This window comes from Vicugna pacos, chromosome 28 (genome assembly GCF_048564905.1).
Source record: "Vicugna pacos chromosome 28, VicPac4, whole genome shotgun sequence".
In the NCBI taxonomy this organism is placed as follows: domain Eukaryota; kingdom Metazoa; phylum Chordata; class Mammalia; order Artiodactyla; family Camelidae; genus Vicugna; species Vicugna pacos.
The window spans coordinates 15,653,108-15,670,204 of record NC_133014.1 but is presented as its reverse complement, the minus strand read 5'-3'; the positions used below and the strand labels follow the sequence as shown (position 1 = coordinate 15,670,204).

Below are 17,097 nucleotides of genomic sequence, written 5' to 3'. Positions count from 1 at the left end.
ACCTCCCAGGAGTCAGCAAGGAAGCAGAACTCCTGCATCCTAGTCTCTGAGCGCAAAGCGTTCAGAGCTCGAGCCTCAGGTGTCATTTCTAAGAATCCGGTCCCCAGGCCTCGCTGTACGCTTGGTTGTTCCTGCAGTTGTGAGCAGTGTCTGTAAAACACCTGAGCCGGTCCACAGTGCTGAACACCAGTATTTTCAATGGTGGCTCGGCCATCGCGTTAGCTAACAAACCTGCCATTTACCAGGGAAAGCCCGTGTCTACTGTTCGTCACAGGAAGCCCCTGGTGTTGACTGAGCTACGGTCAGAAGCACTGACCGTGCCCACCTCTGGTGTGTGACCTTCTGTCGGGAGTGCGCGTGACCGCTCTGAGTGGTTGGATTCCTGATTAAGGTGACAGGCCACCCTGTGAGTGGAGCTTAAACTAAAGGACATGTGCAAAATCTCACCGTCTTTGCGGAAGGGAATTCTAGAGTCAACGACACACTGTCGCCAGGAGTAAGGAAGCCTGACACTTCATCATCATGAAACACCAGCAACACCTTTGAGATGAACAAAATAATCGTTCGGAAAAATGACCTGTTTAACTGAAAACTGGCCTTTCAGGGTATTTTTGCCCACAGTTTTTTTTTTTTTTTGAGTTCTCTGTACAGCCAATATTCAGATCTCATTCTCATGTGAACTTTTTTTGTCGTAGCCCACCCAGCAACGGTAAAAACTGGGTGATTGTCAAATTGCCTGGAGTCGACCATCAAAAATATTTCACATCTGTGGTTGCACGAAGGAAAATGTTCTACTGCTCTGGGGTACCTGCAAATGACTTTAATCCATTCGTTTCTTCAGCTAACAACATGGGTAAAACTGCAGATGATAAGGAAAAACACTGAAAGATCAGGATGCTAGCATGGGTATTTAATATTATGTCTTTATTGTTTTTCTAATTGCAAAAATATCAGTATACCTATTATATAAAATTAAACTGTTACAGAAAAATGTAATCCTGGAAATGAATATCTTCAGTAATTCTGTTCCCAGAGGTAACTGTCATTAACTGCTTGCTGTGGTTTTGGGCGGAACTTTTCCCATGCAAGAATAAACACACATCAGTACATATTTTTAATAGGACCTTAAGCATGTATTTTGGTTCACAATTTTCAGACAGTGCATCCTGGCCATTTCTCCTCATCAGTGTGTACACATTGGTTTTTTGTGTTTTGTTTTGTTTTGAGTGGGGTTACCAGGGTGGAGAGGAGGTGGGAAGGGATACATTGGGAGTTTGAGATTTGCAGATACTACTATATGTGAAATAGATGAACAACAGGTTTCTACTGTGTAGCACAGGGAACTCTATTCAATATCTTGTAGTGACCTATAATGAAAAGGAATATATGTATGTGTATATATGACTGAACTATTATGCCGTACTCCAGAAATTGACACAACATTGTAAACTAGCTAGATTTCAGTTAAACAAAAGTTGGGGTGGAGTTGGAAGTGTGGGAAAGCTGAGACGTCGTGTTCTTCCCAATACCTCCTTTCATGGACTGTGGGAAGCCTTCTCTCCCGCCTGCCTATCACTCTGGCTCTGCCCACAGGGCAGCGAACTGTTTGGGGCTTCAAGAGGAAAGAAGAGAAGAAGAAGGCTGTGGGTCTCTACCTGTGCCCCATCTTATGGGAGGAGAGGAAGGGCGGTCAGTACTGGGGAGAGAGTTCTTGCGGTGCCCGGAAGTGCGCAGGTCGTCGGGACAGCCTGTGTTAATTACACCAGTCTGGGGATTAATGCAAAGACCAAGCAGTCTACACTTAAAGGGGGCGCCCTCGGCGATCCAAGGCATGCGGTATAACAGAGTGGTTGAGGGGGAGAGCTCTGGACTCAGAAGAGCTTGGAACTGAACTCTGAAATGATTAGCTCTGTGACCTCGAGCGAACCCCTTACCCTCTGTTAGACTCAGTTCTCTGGCCTGTAAAATGGGGAGAGTAGGAGTATTTACTCACGGGGTTGTTGTGAGATTTCAAAGACATAATGCAGGCAAAGCCCCTTTGCCCCGGACCCGACACATCGTAAGGACTCGATGAGCAAAGCTATTAGCATTCATTTGGCTTCCTTAGACATTCAACGTCCTTTCCCGTTGACGGAGTGAAAATATATTTAAGAGTACTTAGTGTCATTGAATTAATACTGCAATTTCTTTAATGCTTGGAATCATCTGAGGTATAGGATGATACTTAGCAGAACTATTTAATTTTATCATTTAGTAGCAGATGATCACACACATTAAAACTTGAATTTAATACTATGTCGGATCATATGCTAAGGATCCACAACTGAAGTGTCATCACCTCTGTATACCGCACATAGGATCTGGCTGCGGCAGTAGTTAATAGTGGAGATGGTGAGATCCATTCTCAGGAGCTCAAAGAAATACAACCAGATTGAACTTACACAACACCCTGCGCCCTCGTATTCTGTGACAGTATAATTTTGAATACATCGTCTACAATGCCGTTTTTGATTCCAGTAATTCTGTGCAGTAAACTTTGTTCAGTGTCCCAGTATTTCCCCACGATTCTGCCTAGAGAGAAAGGATTCAGCTGTATCCATTTAATGCAGCCAAATTATTGGGCACCTACTGGACTTGAGGCACTGTATTATTAATGTTTTAATATAAAATATTTCTGGGGTATTTGGTGGTAATTTTTAAGGAATTTTTATTTGATTGATTTGATTCAACCTCACTGAATCCCTCTAAGTTAGCTGGGCAAGAATCAAAATGTTTATTTTATGTTACATTTGTTTTAAGCATGTGAAGTCTGAGATGCGAGTCTGAGTCAAAAAGACTCACCAGCCAGCAGCCCACCCACATCCTTGATTGTGCCCGTTACATCGAAGAGTCGAAGCCTGTACTTTCCTCCTCTTCACTTGTTGTGTATTCTTAATGCCTAGATTTAGAAAGAGGTTTGACTAACAGAAAATATCTCTACATAATAAGCATGAAGTTCATGACAAAGCCTTAATCTTTTAAGTGTCCGTCAGCCTAGTTCTTATTTCTAGCCCTCTGGTTTCTTAACCAGTGCTGTTTTCATTTAACTCTTCTATTTTCTCTCCACTCAATGTAACCCCTTCAAGATAGGTTTCTCTGTGCAACTTCATTTTTAATTACTTTGCATTTTATGTTATTTGTTTCCATTTTTAGGATATAACAGATGTATGTTTATCCCTTGCATTACAGTACATTAAGTTGAAACAAAACAAAGCAACAACAACCAAAAAACCAGCCAACCAACAAAAAGAAAGTCTCCAAAACTGCATTACTTTAATACCTTGCCTTTGTTCTGACTGCTGAAGGTACATGCTGCAGTCTTTTTTGTAAAAATAACCTTGTAAAAGTTCATCATTTAAAGGGGAGGGTAGATCTCAAGTGGTAGAGTGCATGCTCAGCACGCACGAGGTCCTGGCCTCGGTCCCCGGTGTCTCCTCTAAACTAAACAGAGAGATAGATAGATAGATGATAGATAGATAAATACCTAATTATCCCCCCAGAGAAAAACCCTAAAACAAAAATGTTGATCATTTAAATAAGTTCCTTTTCCTTTTCCTCTAGCATCAAGACAGTAAGCATAAGTCTATGCCTGATACCTGGAAAAAAATTTCACTGTACTGCTGTCTTCTTAGCCTCTTGGAATCATATTAAATATTTTTCACACATTCAAGAGGTCTACCATATATATACATACATATATATGGTGTATATATAATATATATGAAATTGTATACATATGGTTAATCATTATATGTAATATTATATATATTATATATTATATTAGAGATGCTAAGATAAATAGTAATATAAAAAATACACACACACACACACACACACACACACACACGAGATTAATCAGCTTTCAAATGGCACCCGCCATTTTTCCCTCCTTGGGACGTCACCCATGTTTCTGGGCACGACTGTCACGGCCTCCAGTGATTTCTATCATGTTTGCTGCATCTCCTGGGCCTCCTGCTGCTGAATGCTGGATCTCACCACGTAGGTGCTGAAGCCCATCTGTGAACTCCTCTCATCAGAGGTAGAAAGTAGTGTGAATCTTCATGTTTGCACGTTTTCCGTACGAGAACCTCAGTGTTGGTACCTTAAAGCTTTGTTAGCAACAACGTCTCTTGCTGTTCGTTTTTCCGGAAGCCCACCAGGTCCCTACAGCTGCGAATCAAGCTCATGGGGTCTGAACCCTCACTGAGTGGAGTGACTGCTCTCTTTCAAGGACTAAGGCTCTCTCGCTGTGACCGGGTGGTCTGCCCAGAGCCCCTCCCTCCACATGGGCTCTCTCCAAGGCGCCTCTCTCCAGTCCCTTTTGCGCAGAGACTGCTGTGGTGGCCTCCCGCACCACCCTGTCAGGAACGCCCAGCATGATAGAATTCTACCAGCTCTCACCCAAGCTGAGGTGTCTTCAAGACGTCAGAAAAAAAAAAAATCCTTGTCTCAGGTTATTTCCGTCCAGTAGAGGAACAAAATAGGTACATAAGTGAGTGCAACACGAGGTAGATAAATGCTCTAAGAGAGCTGGAGAGGTATGTCCATTCTCTCTTGATTTTCAAAGGTCAGAGATTATGGCCATCTTGGATGGAGGATCAGAGAGTCTGTCACTGAGACGGGCAAAGTGCCCTTTAAAAGATGGGTGTGAGTTAGATACGTGTAAGTATGAGGAGATGCACGTGCCTGTTAAAAGAACTGTGTTAGCTGGAAGTTACATGTGAACGTTGTCTTGGATCCTGAAAGGAGAGAAGTCAAAGAAGGTTGACCACTGGGGTGGGAGGTGCATCCTGGAAGGCCCTCAGTGTCTGGTTAGGGAGTTTGAACTGTGTTTTGTAAGCCTGTGTTTTCTTAAGCATTTTCTAAAACCTCTGCACCTTTTATTAAAGTAAAATAAAATAAAAATAAACACATCTCACCTTTGTAATGCAGCTTAAGAGCATGGCCATCTTAGCTGAGTCTTTTCTTGGAAGGTTTTCAGACCAGGCATAACGGCATTGCTAGATCCAAGCCTCCCTCCCTTACCTCTCCTTCCAGCCCCTTCACAGAAGGGGCTCTTGGGGAGGAGAAGGCCCCTTGACGCCCTGACCCCGCAAACACACACAGCGTACGTAACGCTAGCAGCTTTTGCTCTGCCGACGACTTTTCAAGACAAGTCCTCTGATCTGCATCAATCTTCCCATGAAGATCCCGCAAAGGAAATCTCAGTTAAAACTATGATCTTGCTATGCGAGCGTTGTTTCAGAACATGTTACTTGGGGCCCCCACCCCCACCCCTACTTGCCTCTCTTCAACTTAACTCCTACCTCTGAGCCCGATAGGGAAAACTCTGGAGCTTCTGTGGGCTTTAGAAAAGGGCTCTTAATGGTTTTAAAAACAGAATGATGCTGTATTTCATCAAATCTAAGGAACATCAATTGTAAGATGTTCTATTATCTTATGAAGAAAGATAAAACATATTGCCTGTAAGTATTATAAGGCATCACTGATTATAATGTCTCCTCTTTCCTCTCCCCCACCTTACTGACTGTTCGTTTTTTTAGGGTTTCATTGTTTTTAGGGATGCTCGATCTTAGATTGCCCACCAGAGTGTTCTGTTTAGCACACATGCTTCCCTATCAGCGTAGGAGGCGCTGACACTTTGGCTCTTTGCTCAGGGCTCCAATCTGCTTTCTCCTGCCATTGAGGCATGTAGGGTGGAGCTGGTATGGGGACCTCAGGCCAGCTTGCAGGTTGGACAGGACTTTCTCACTGCGCTCCCCCGCAGCTGGGGCTTACAGCTCTGCTCCGCTTCACGGGATCACTATATCCCAGGAACGGCTGAGTGGAAGGTGACTATTAGCCATTCCAGCGACTGTTAGAACATGCAGGCTGAGTGTGCATCCCCTCCTTCATAAGCCGCTCATTCCTGCGAGGCTAGTTTCCTGGCATTCAGCTTGCTTTCTTCCATCTGGACCTCTTCCCCTGAATCAACAAAAATTTCATGAAAGAAGGGAGAAACGGATCAGACACTGGGCTAGTGGGGTCTGATTCTCCTCGTCCTAGACGTCTTCTAGACCTCCCGAGCAATCGAGTGGATGAAATAAAGGGGGAAGTGGTGTCAGACAGCTGAAGTGCATTCAGATTGATGGTCAAAATGTGTGCAAGACCAGTCCTTCTGCTGGATTGCTAGTCATAGGATTTTATATCCTGGAGTTTAATCACGCAGGTTCAATCACCGCTAGTTGTCTGGCTTTAAATTGAAGGTTTCCTTTTTATCTAAATTGCCTTATAATAAAACCAGTGCTTTTTTAAATTTTAATTTTTATTGAAGTGTAGTTGATTTACAGTGTTGGTTTGAGGTACACAGCCAAGTGATTCAGTTTTACATATACATGTGTATATATATAATTTTTTTTTCAGATTCTTTTCCCAGTATAACCCGTCACAAGAAATTGAATATAGTTCCCTGGAACAAGTCCACTCCCAGAGCTCCGTCCTAATCATGGCTTCTGCTCTGAAAAAAAACTTTAAACGTTTTCCTAAACAGTGGAAAAGGAGGACGCAGAGGCCGTTTGCCCAGCTTTGTTCCTTTTAATCAAAGCCGCTAACACAAGTCACACTTTGTGGGGAGAAATCTCATTTGTGTCTCTGGGCACTGCTTTGGGGTTTGGAATTTAGGCTTCTTAAGATTTATGACTGACTGATGCTTTAAAGTCGGTTGTTTCTAGCTGCAAATCATGAAATCAGTACTGAGTTGGCGATAAAAAATGAAGGTTTTATGGTAAGTGGTTTAAGAAAAATGCAGAATATGAGTCCTTTGCGATGTAGATGTTTTATAGCAGCAATTCCCTATTTTTAATTTTTTGGGAAAAAAATTCTCCATTGCTATGGAAGGAAAACATCTTGGAGTAACTTCAATGAAAACAGCTACGTATATAGAATAACATATAATGGCCCTGTCAGACTTACTTTCCCACTAACTGAGACATAAATCTAGGATGGTAATTTTTTTCCCTGCAGAATTAGATTTTATTAAAACAGTTACTTTGTATCCCATCCAGCTATGAGTCAAAGCAATGGGATCCTAGAGAAATGAAATGTGTTGATCCCAGTGCAAGCTAGGGCAGAATCAATTTCAATTTCCTTTGGCTGTACTGTTAGTGTTTATCTGATGGTGGATTCCTGTTGTTTTTAAGTAATAGCTCTAACAACAAAAAAAAATACTGATTAGATTCTAAGAATCATTTTTTTTTTATTGAAGTATGGTCGGTTTACAATGCTGTGTTAATTTCTGGTGTAGAGCCTAGTGATTCATTTATGCACATAAATATATTCCTTTCCATATTCTTTTACATTAAGAGACCATTACAAGGTATTGAATATACTTCCCTGTGCTGTGTAATAGGACCTTGTTGTTCATCTATTTTATATGTAGTAGTTTGTATCTACAAATCCTGAACTCCCAATTTTTTCCTCCCTCTGCCCTTCCCCTCTGATAACTGTTAAGTTTGCTTTCTATGTCTGTGAGTCTGTGTCTGTTTTGTAAATCAGTTCATTTGTCTATTTTGTGTTTTTTTTTCAGATTCCACATATAAATGATATCATATATTTTTCTTTCTCTTTCTGGCTTAATTCACTTAGTATGACAATCTCCAGTTCCATCCATGTTGCTGCAAATGCTGCATGTCTTTCTATGGCTGAGCAATATTCCATTGTGTGTGTGTGTGTGTGTGTGTGTGTGTGTGTGTGTGTGTGTGTACAACACAGCTTCTTTATCCAGTCATCTGTCGATGGACATTTAGGTGGCTATTCCATGTCTTGGCTGTTGTAAATAGTGCTGCTATGAACATTAGGGTGCATGTACCTTTTCAAATTAGAGTTCCCTCTGGATATATGCCCAGGAGTGGGATTGCTGGATCACAGGGTAAGTCTATTTTTAGTTTCTTTAAGGAAACTCCTTACTGTGTTCCACAGCGGCCGCATCAATCTGCTTTCCTACCAACGTGTAGGAGGGCTCTCTTTTTCTCCGTAGCCTCTCCAGCATTTATTGTTTGTGGACTTTTTAACGATGCCCATTCTGACTGGTGTGAGGTTGTAGATACCTCATTGTAATTTTGATTTGCATTTCTCTGATAATTAGGCATACTGAGCACGTTCGATCCATTCTTGATCTCAATTCAGAAAATGTGTTATTAACCTTTTCCTGTATAATGATTTTTTTCTCTATCGTGGTTTTTAATTGATCATTCCCAGCACTAAGCCCTTCAAAAACCTGATTTTTTTCCTCTGCCATCCATCGTTAGATGAGGATTGAGATATTCCATCCTTATGATCACTTTCAGTGGCTTCAGCTTGTGGGAGCGTGTGTTCCCTGGAACACGCCTAGATTGCAGGTTAAAGCCAAACAGCTCCTTTGAGTAATTACAGTTGTTCTTTCCTGATTGGATGAATGAAGAACTATGACTTCATGACAAAGGGAAAAGGGCGTGGTTAGAATAGAACGCGCTGGAGGAGGTCGCAGCCCACGATGAGCACTTATGGAGGTCCGAGGTCCCACGGCAGCCCGGAAGCTTGGGGTGCTGCTGTTCAGATGTGTTTGTAGTAGCAGACACTGCTGGCCCAGGTGGCGCACAGTGTCCCTGACAGTTTACAGGACCTCTGTGTGTAATTTTGTGTATCCTGCCCGATCCAGCTCAACGGGGGTACCGTTCACATACGCTCTGGTTAGAACGGTCCTCCTGGGATGATGCAGTGCACCTCGCGCACAGTGGTAGACAGCGGACATGCTGCCTCCTGCCTTATTTTTCAGTCTCTCTCCACCCAGCTTTCTCCCCTGGGTTTGAGTGGCCCGGACTGACAAAATTGCCCAGAGATGCTACATGACACTGGTGACCGAGGTGACCTGACATCACGTAAATGACTAAAATATGTGGTCAAAACACGTCCACTTCCTTCTCACATCCCACCCCACCCCTCTCCCTGGACGCCTCACTTCCCGACTCGTCTCCATGTTGAAGAACATTTCTTCTCCTGCTCCGCCCCAAGCCCCACTCCACTTCACCTTTATTTCATTTAAAAATCAACCCTGGAAAATTCCGGCTTGCAGAAGTGAGTGTATATTATCACGGGTGCTAAACCGGGCTGGGAACAGCTTCAGGAGATACCATGTGACATGCATGCACAGGGTGACACGTCACACATCACCCGTTTTTAGGATGACATGAAGACGGGTCGTTCACCCCGCACCTCCTCTTAAGGATCCCTTTATTATTTCTTGGTGCCGAGTCAGTACAAGTTAGTTGGATTTCACAGCTCTGGGTGAATTGTCATAGGCCTGTGTTTTTAAGAAGGGACACTTTTGGGCATTAATTATCAAAATAATAAGCATGACTATTTTTCTGAATGCTTGCCAGGTCAGGTGCTGAACGATGAATTTGGTTTTGTTTCCATTTTTTTTAAATTGAAGTATAGTGAGTTTACAGTATTGCGTCAGCTTCTGGTGGACAACATTGTGTTTCAGTCACACGTCTACCTGCACACAGAGTGATCAATTTTTAATATATCTTCTGACGTTATTTTTTCCTCATGGGGTACCATCCAGGGGACAATATCATCTTCATTTTATAAATGAACCCCTAGAAGCTTGTCCAAGTTTGGTCTGACTCCTAAGTTCAGGAGCGTTTGTCTCCTACTGTGATGCTCTGCCCCCCCGCCCAAGGACATTCGCAGGCACTGACTCCTGCTATCAGATAATTACCCTTCGCAGCACAAGCACACTCAGGAGCTGATTCTTGACTTTGCTGATGGCTCTCTGCATCCCTGGATGTGAGCCCAAGTTCTGCCATCGGTGCTGATTATCCATGAACGCTGCCGCGGCCCTGGTCACGCGGGCGGGCAGCCTCTCCCACGTGCAGCTCGCCCACAGTGGTTCCGCTCCCCTGGACCCCAGATGCGGACGGGGTTGATGGATGAAGAAGCAGAGTGAAGACGACATTTATGACTTGTCTGAGAGAACCAAGAAAACCGTGGATGTTTGGCCGCTTACTGATTATGTAAACACAAAATCCCAAACATAGAGCGTCTGTTCCAGGACCCCCGTGGAGAAGAACTCCATGCTTTATTCAATTATGAAATTATTGTGTGGCTCAGATACTGGGAATCTTGAAAAACTTTGAGAAAAGGAAGTTGCCTGGGGAGTCCCCTGTCTCCCCCACCCCAAATATGCTCTTTGGTGTGGAGTTGGTGGCTCGGTGGTTCGTGCACAGAGCATTGTGCGTTTGGCCGCAGAGTGGGCCAAGCTGCTTTTCTGTCACATTCCTGACAGTGTGGCCTCAGGGCGTAGGCTTTGCTCAAGATCATTTGAGGCCCCAGAGCGAGAGCTGATGGCGACACGCCAGGCAAGGAGGGGGCTGCTAGAGGCCTGAGCACTTCCTGCACGGCCGGCTCCCACTCCGCAGGGGCCAAGAGCTGGCGTTGGCATGGAGGTGCAGTGTCCCCAGAACTTAATGGCTGTAAGAACCAGCCTCAGAAGCAGTTAATTAGAAGCCCTTGAGTCTTGATAGGTATTGTTACAGACCGCTGTGCCTTTTCATTACGAAGCTGGGAAAGGGCTGCACAGGGGGAGGCATGGGAGATGCTTTGCAGGCAGACGCAGACGAGACCCCGCCGGCAGTGCCAGGAGGGAGGCCTCCGCAGAAGGAGATTCGCTCCGGGAAAATTCCGAGACTCCCATGAGCCCCAGGCTCTTGAGAAATAAGGACTTCCGGGCAAGTCGCTTGGCTCGGTTTTAAGAAAACGAGCCACTTAACTTACAGACCAGGTGCAGGGACTGACGTCTGAGTTAAGAAGCACTTCAGCTCTGGAAGAGAAATGGGGAGACGGAAGTGGGGGTGGCGGGGCCGGGGGTGGGGAGGAACATAGTCGTCAGGAAAAGTGCAACGAGCCTCTGAGGCCACAAGGCAGGAATGCAGCAGAAACGTGCAGAATCTCCAGGACCCACTCGGGGGAGTTCACCCCCCAGCCACGAATTGCAGGACTTAGTCCTGGCCCCCTAGTGGCAGAAGGGGGAACAGCATGCTGATTGATGGGTGCTGTGTCCCTGGGAGCCTTTATAAAAGACCTTATTCACAACAGAAGCTAAGTTTTGTAAAAATCTGAGTAAGAGGGGGTTTAAGGTATTTCCAGATTAGATGATCTTAAATATGAGCATAGATGAATACGGTAACTCCTATGTCTTCAATCCATGTATGTACTTGGAGATTGCAATTAATATGCTATCTTTCAAATGGCTGTACTGGATATAATTCTTCTATGAGATCTTACTTTTGATGTAAATTGAAAAGCATGCTCTCATACTGGGAAAATCATCAACATGCTGAAAGCAGCTTTCAGCTGGGAGCTGAAACTTGGGTGACCATCCAGCTTAGTTATGCAAAAACTGGGTGATTGTCAGAAAAATAATTCATTTATTGTGCAAGGATATTTGCACAATAATTTGTGCAATATTTGGGGGGGCACATATGTATAAATATATTTCTTACATTAAAGCAATTACGGGTACTCATACATACTTTTCAGGAGGTATTGAAGGAACCGAACAATGAGTGTTTCTTGAACACCCTCAGTGAGCTGACTTCTGGTCCATCCCAGTGAGGGATAGTAGAGAAGGATGAACAAAGCCCCTGTCCAATCCAAAGGTGGAAACTAAGACTGCCTGAGGTAATGATCAACCATGTAACTCATCGAATGGCCTTGGCTTGAAGACATCTTAGGGAATACACACAATGACTTGAACCCAAACTGGACTTGAGAGCTTGTATGTGGTCAGTGCTTCGCAGCTTCCCGGCCGCCCTCTGTCTCTAGTGATCTCCACTCACACAGCGCATCCTTCCTGCCCCCAGCCACACCCACAGATGTGTACACCCTAATCCGGCTCCTTCCCATGTCACTTGCACAACTTATCGCTTGACTGGGGTCCTGTACGATCTCTCTGGCTCACACGCTCCATTAACATATATTCTTATGTATTCCATGGCCAGATTCTTATTTCTCTTTGCTCCCTACACAACATGAGATCTCATGGAAAAAGATTTCTTTTCTGTATTATACTCATGATTTTACTTTTCCTACTTCCTCATCATCAATACTGATGTCTTAGCCCCTTGGTGTAATTAATTTATAATACAGATGCCAGGTAAGTTCATGTGGGAATGTGTGATCATTAAGGGATATGTATGTGTGTGTGTGTGTGTGTGTATTATAAGGTAAGATTTATTTAATAATACAGGACTGTTAAGCTGGGTTAGTGATGCTCTGAGTTTATTGATCATAAGGCCGTTGGAACCAGACGTGAGTCCTAAAATTGGAGCCTAAAGATGCTGTTAACATTGCTCTAGATTAATGCCAGTTGCTTTTCAAGAATCAAAACTACTCTAGCATGATCTATTGATGATAGTTAAATTGTTTTGCCAATCAAGTCCTAGGAGTTATTCAAGATTCCTTTGTTCCAAGAGAAATTGTTGATCTAGTAACCACCAGCCAAAGACATTCATCAGAAGCTGAAATCCATGGTGAGTGAATTATCATGCATCTTAAATTTCAGGAAGAATGAGAATGTTTTAGCAATACAATGACAAAAGAAAAAAGGGTTGAAAGCTAAATCACCTCGAAACTGCAGCCAGCTCATTAGATTCTCTGAATGTCCTGTAAGACAGAAAAATATCAAGTTCAGTTGAGACAGGATGGTTTTATGGTAGAAATCTATCAGGCTCTTTTATTCTGGGACAAAACTCCAAACTTGAGAACTGAGTGTTTTCTCTCATGCACGTTGGATTTAAAGGCTATTGTAGCCAAGGATGTCCTCTGCCGCATAACTCTTGCTGTTTGCACAACCTACACATGATCCAAAGCCCAGAGTTATAATTAAAGACCTTGTTACACCATAAAAGATTTTCAAATTTTCATCTGTGACAACCCACACAGCACTCAGGGCTTAAATACTTTATTGACCAGCCTGGCAGACTGACTCCTCTGTTGGAGCTGGGAGAGCCCAGCTTCAATTTATCTCTCCCACACTATGTATTTGTAGTCATAAATCTTTTGCTAGGCTCTTTGAACATTAAAAATAGCTCAGCATTGCTGGCTTTTCTTCTGGTGCCATGAGAGTCAAATCAAAGTTGCCAGCCTCCCCGTGGCCCTGCCGTGTGGCACTGCGCAGGGAGCTTTTCCATCTGTCCTGGCCCTCCCGCTCCCAGTGTCAGGTCTAATGACAGTGCTTCCCATTCAGGGTCGGCTCCCTGATCTGGAGATCGAAGCTAAGGAGCAGCCTGGGCCCAGCTGACTTTTCGCCAGGCCATATCTGTTCCCTCCTCTTGATGGACGATGACTGGTGGGGTGTGTCTTCGTTCTGCAGGGATCCCACTAGATGGAGCAGAATCACTGTGCTGCCACTAAAGCCTGGCCCGTGGGCTTCCCCCTGGACCCCCAGGAAGAGGGAGGCAGAGCAAGCAGCAAAGAGCAGGGAACAGGTTCTGAAAGTGCAAAGGAGAAATAATTCCAATATAGGTCCCTGAGCGGAGCAGAACTAGGCTCTAAACAAGGGAGTGAACCTACACGACTGAGCCGGGCTGTTCAGAGAACAGACCAATGTGTTTCCACAGAACGTTATTTTATGAGTGTCCTTCTTCTAACGTGAGAATGTTGTTTGGGTTGGACTTTCATTTCAGTGGTGATTGGAAAGATGCTTTCTGGGAGTCCATCCCACAGACACGATGGGGGCATTTCTGCGTCTCTCTCTTTTTCTTCTAAGCTCTTCCCTTGATCTTGTACAAAACCAGCTTTATTGAGGCATAATTGACATTCAATGAACTGCGCATATTTAAAGTGCACACTTTGGGTAAGTTTTTATAGGTATTCACCCAGGACACTATCACCACCATCAGGATAATAAATATATCCATTACGCTTTATAGTTTCCTGGTGGCGTCTGGACTCCCTCCACCCTCCCCCTCCCCATCCCACTCCCATCTCCTGGGCAACCACCGGTCTGTTTCCTGTCACTGTATATTAGCCTTTATTTTCTAGATTTTTATATAAATGGCATCAGACAATATATGTTCTTCTGTTTAGCTTCTTTCCCTCAGCATAAATATTTTGAGTTTTAGCCATACTGCTTCACGTATGAACAGTTTCTTCTGTTTTATTGATCAGTACCCTTGCAGCATGTGGATATGCTGTAATCCACTCACCTGTTGATGGACATTTGAGTTGTTTTTAGTCTGGGGTGATTACCAATAATGATGCAATGGACAAGTTTTTGAAAACCTTCATTTCTGTGGGGAAAATACCTGGGAATAGAATAGCTGGGTCATATAAAATTTTCTTAACTTTTTAAGAAACTAACAAGCTTTGTTCCAAAGAGACTATACTATTTATGTATAGTCCCACCAGCCAAGAGTCCCCGTTTCTCCACATCTCAGTGACTTATTGCTGTCATCTCTGTTGTGAGACGCCTGACTAACCCCATGGCCGTCTGCATCACCTGAGGCGTCTTGTCTCTGGTCCCACATCAAAGAGTCAAAGTTTGGGCTGGACAAAGAAGGAAGGCACGGAACTCTGGGTATCCGTGACCTCACATTGGCAGAAACTGTTTGTTTTGTGAGATTCCAGAGAACTAAGGACTGTTTGCCCTATGGTCTTAGTCAGAATCATGGAGTAGTAAATTAATACAGATCAAAATTCCTGACCACTGTTCTGTAAGAAGAAAGGAAACGAAGTGTGTTTTGTCTTTCATTTTATGACATTCAGTCAGTAGTGTTTGCATATGGACTAGAACGTGATTCTCAGAGGTAGAAAAATGTACTTTAGACTGCTCTTTGCTAAAAGAAACTGTTTCTGAGTGGGGCCACTTAGCTCAATTGCCCAGGGGAGGAATCCCTGGTACATCCTCTCTGAATTTGTGACCACAAGCTCACTACATCCTGGAAAGCTTTCTCTCTGAGGTCAAGCGTTCTGTTCATGGACCAGATTTTCATCTAAGGAGTTAGGAGCTGCTGGCCTGGGCATGTGAGGTAATGCAGAATCAGACACTTCACGCAGCACTGCTCCACTAGAGCAGGTGGACAGTATTGTGTGAGGAAGCCAAGGTAGGCCAGAAAATAACATTCCTTCTACTTATCTTGCCTTGTACATCTTAGACTCATACAGCCAGGTAGTGTCTTACAGCTCATCTGGTCCAGCAACTCTCATATTGTATTCCTGGCACTCAGATTTGGAACTGGAGGGAGGGAGAAAATGAGAAAACTAGCGTTGTTTGTTCTTTGTCCATATGCTTTACGAACAGAAGGTCTCTGTAAGAGTTTCTTAAGATGAGAGTCCAAACCACTTCAAAAAAATTGAAAACCACTGAGCGTGTCTAACTCTCATATGGCGGATGGGGAGCCCGAGACCTCAAGAGGAGGTGTGATTTGCTGCTGCTTGAGGTCATGCTGTTAGCAGTGGAGCTGGGGCTCGAACACGGGGCTTCTAGAAGCTGGATTGCTGCTACTTTCATAGGCCCACATCTCGTCTTCAATTTCCAGGCTAACAAAATAAAGAGAGGAGACCATGCGTGGTTACCTCTAAAGCGTGTGCTGTTCTGTCGCTTACGTGACATTAGCCAGTCCCTCCGTGGATCACCGAAGGCACCACGACATAATAATATCAACATGAGAACACAAAAACAAATACAAGAACACAGCACTCAGCCAAACCATCTGCTCTGACATATTTATGCCCGTTCTGTCTGTCTACCTGTGATTTCTTTCCTCTGGTGCCTCCCACTGAGTAAAGAGACCCAAGTCAGAACAACTAATGAGAGTCACCACCAGGTCCCCTACGGTGATTAGATCTGTGTGTGTGTGTGTGAGTGTGTGTGTGTGTGTGTGTGTGGTCTGAGGGTCTTCTTTGTGTTTCCTGCAGAGAGTATGGAAAAGATCTTTCAAAGAGGAGAATGACGGTGTTGACAAATGCATCGTTCCTACTTAACGCTGAAGCAACATGGTGCAGGAGCAGAACAGGAAATAGCCATTAAATGGCAGAAAAGTTCAGTTGGCTGGAGCTGGTGAGACATCAGGTCCCTTCTGTTGGCTCTCGGGCACCGTGGCCAAGCTGGAGTGCCCCGGTATTGAGGAGACGTCAGGGACTAGGAACATGCCTCCAATGCAGGCGTACCTCGTCTTACTGTGCTTCACTTTGTTGTGTTTTGCATATATTGCGTTTTTTCCCCAATCTGAAGGTTTGTGGTATTATTATGGTATTTGTAGTGGTGACCTGTGATCAGTGACCTTGGATGGTGCTGTTTTGGGGGTGCCACAAGCTACATCCATGTAAGATAGCGAACTTAGTTAATAAATGTTGTGTGTGTTCCAGCTGCCCCACTGACTGGCATTCCTCCATCTCTCTCCCTCTCCTTGGGCCTCCCTATTCCCTGAGACACAGCAATATTGGTATTAGGCCAGTTAGGAACCCTGCCGTGGCCTCTTAAGGGTTCAAGTGAATGGAAGAATTGCATGTGTCTCACTTTAAGCCAAATGCTTGAAATGATTAAGCTCAGTGAGGAAGGCATGTTGAAAGCCCATACAGGCCAAAAGCCAGACCTCTGGAGCCATACAGTGAGTTGTGAATGCAAAGGGGCAGATCCTTGAGGGAAGCTAAAGGTGTTACTCTAGTGAACACATGAGTGATAAGAAAGCAAAACAACGTTCTGTGGAAATGAAGGAAACTTCAGTGGTCTGGATAGGAGATCAGACAAGCCCACGACATTCTGTTAAGCCAGAGACGAATCCAGAGCTAGGTCCCAACTGTCTTCAATTGTTTGAAAGCCGAGAGGTGAGGAAGCTGCAGAAGAAAAGTTTGAAGGTAGCAGAGGTTGGTTCTTGAGGCTTAAGGAAAGAACCCGTCTCCATCACATAATAGTGCAAAACGAAGCAGCAAGTGCTGTGTAGAAGCTGCAGCAAGTTATCCAGACAATCCAGCTTCAGAAAATTATTGAAAGTGGTTACATTAAACAACACGTTTTCAACATAAACAAAAAAGCCT

The 17,097-nt window shown here is 44.1% G+C and overlaps 1 protein-coding gene and 1 long non-coding RNA gene across 5 annotated transcripts in view; one reads left to right on the top strand and one right to left on the bottom strand.

Moving 5' to 3' along the window:
* CTNNA2 (catenin alpha 2) overlaps positions 1-17,097 on the top strand; it is a 933,346-nt gene that overhangs the window by 540,977 nt on the left and 375,272 nt on the right. The gene's annotated exons all lie outside the window — the stretch shown is intronic.
* LOC140689962 (uncharacterized) lies at positions 12,319-14,434 on the bottom strand. The gene is made up of 2 exons (XR_012065103.1): positions 14,268-14,434; positions 12,319-12,723 (listed from the first exon to the last, which is right to left on the bottom strand). It is a non-coding gene; the product is annotated as an uncharacterized lncRNA (long non-coding RNA).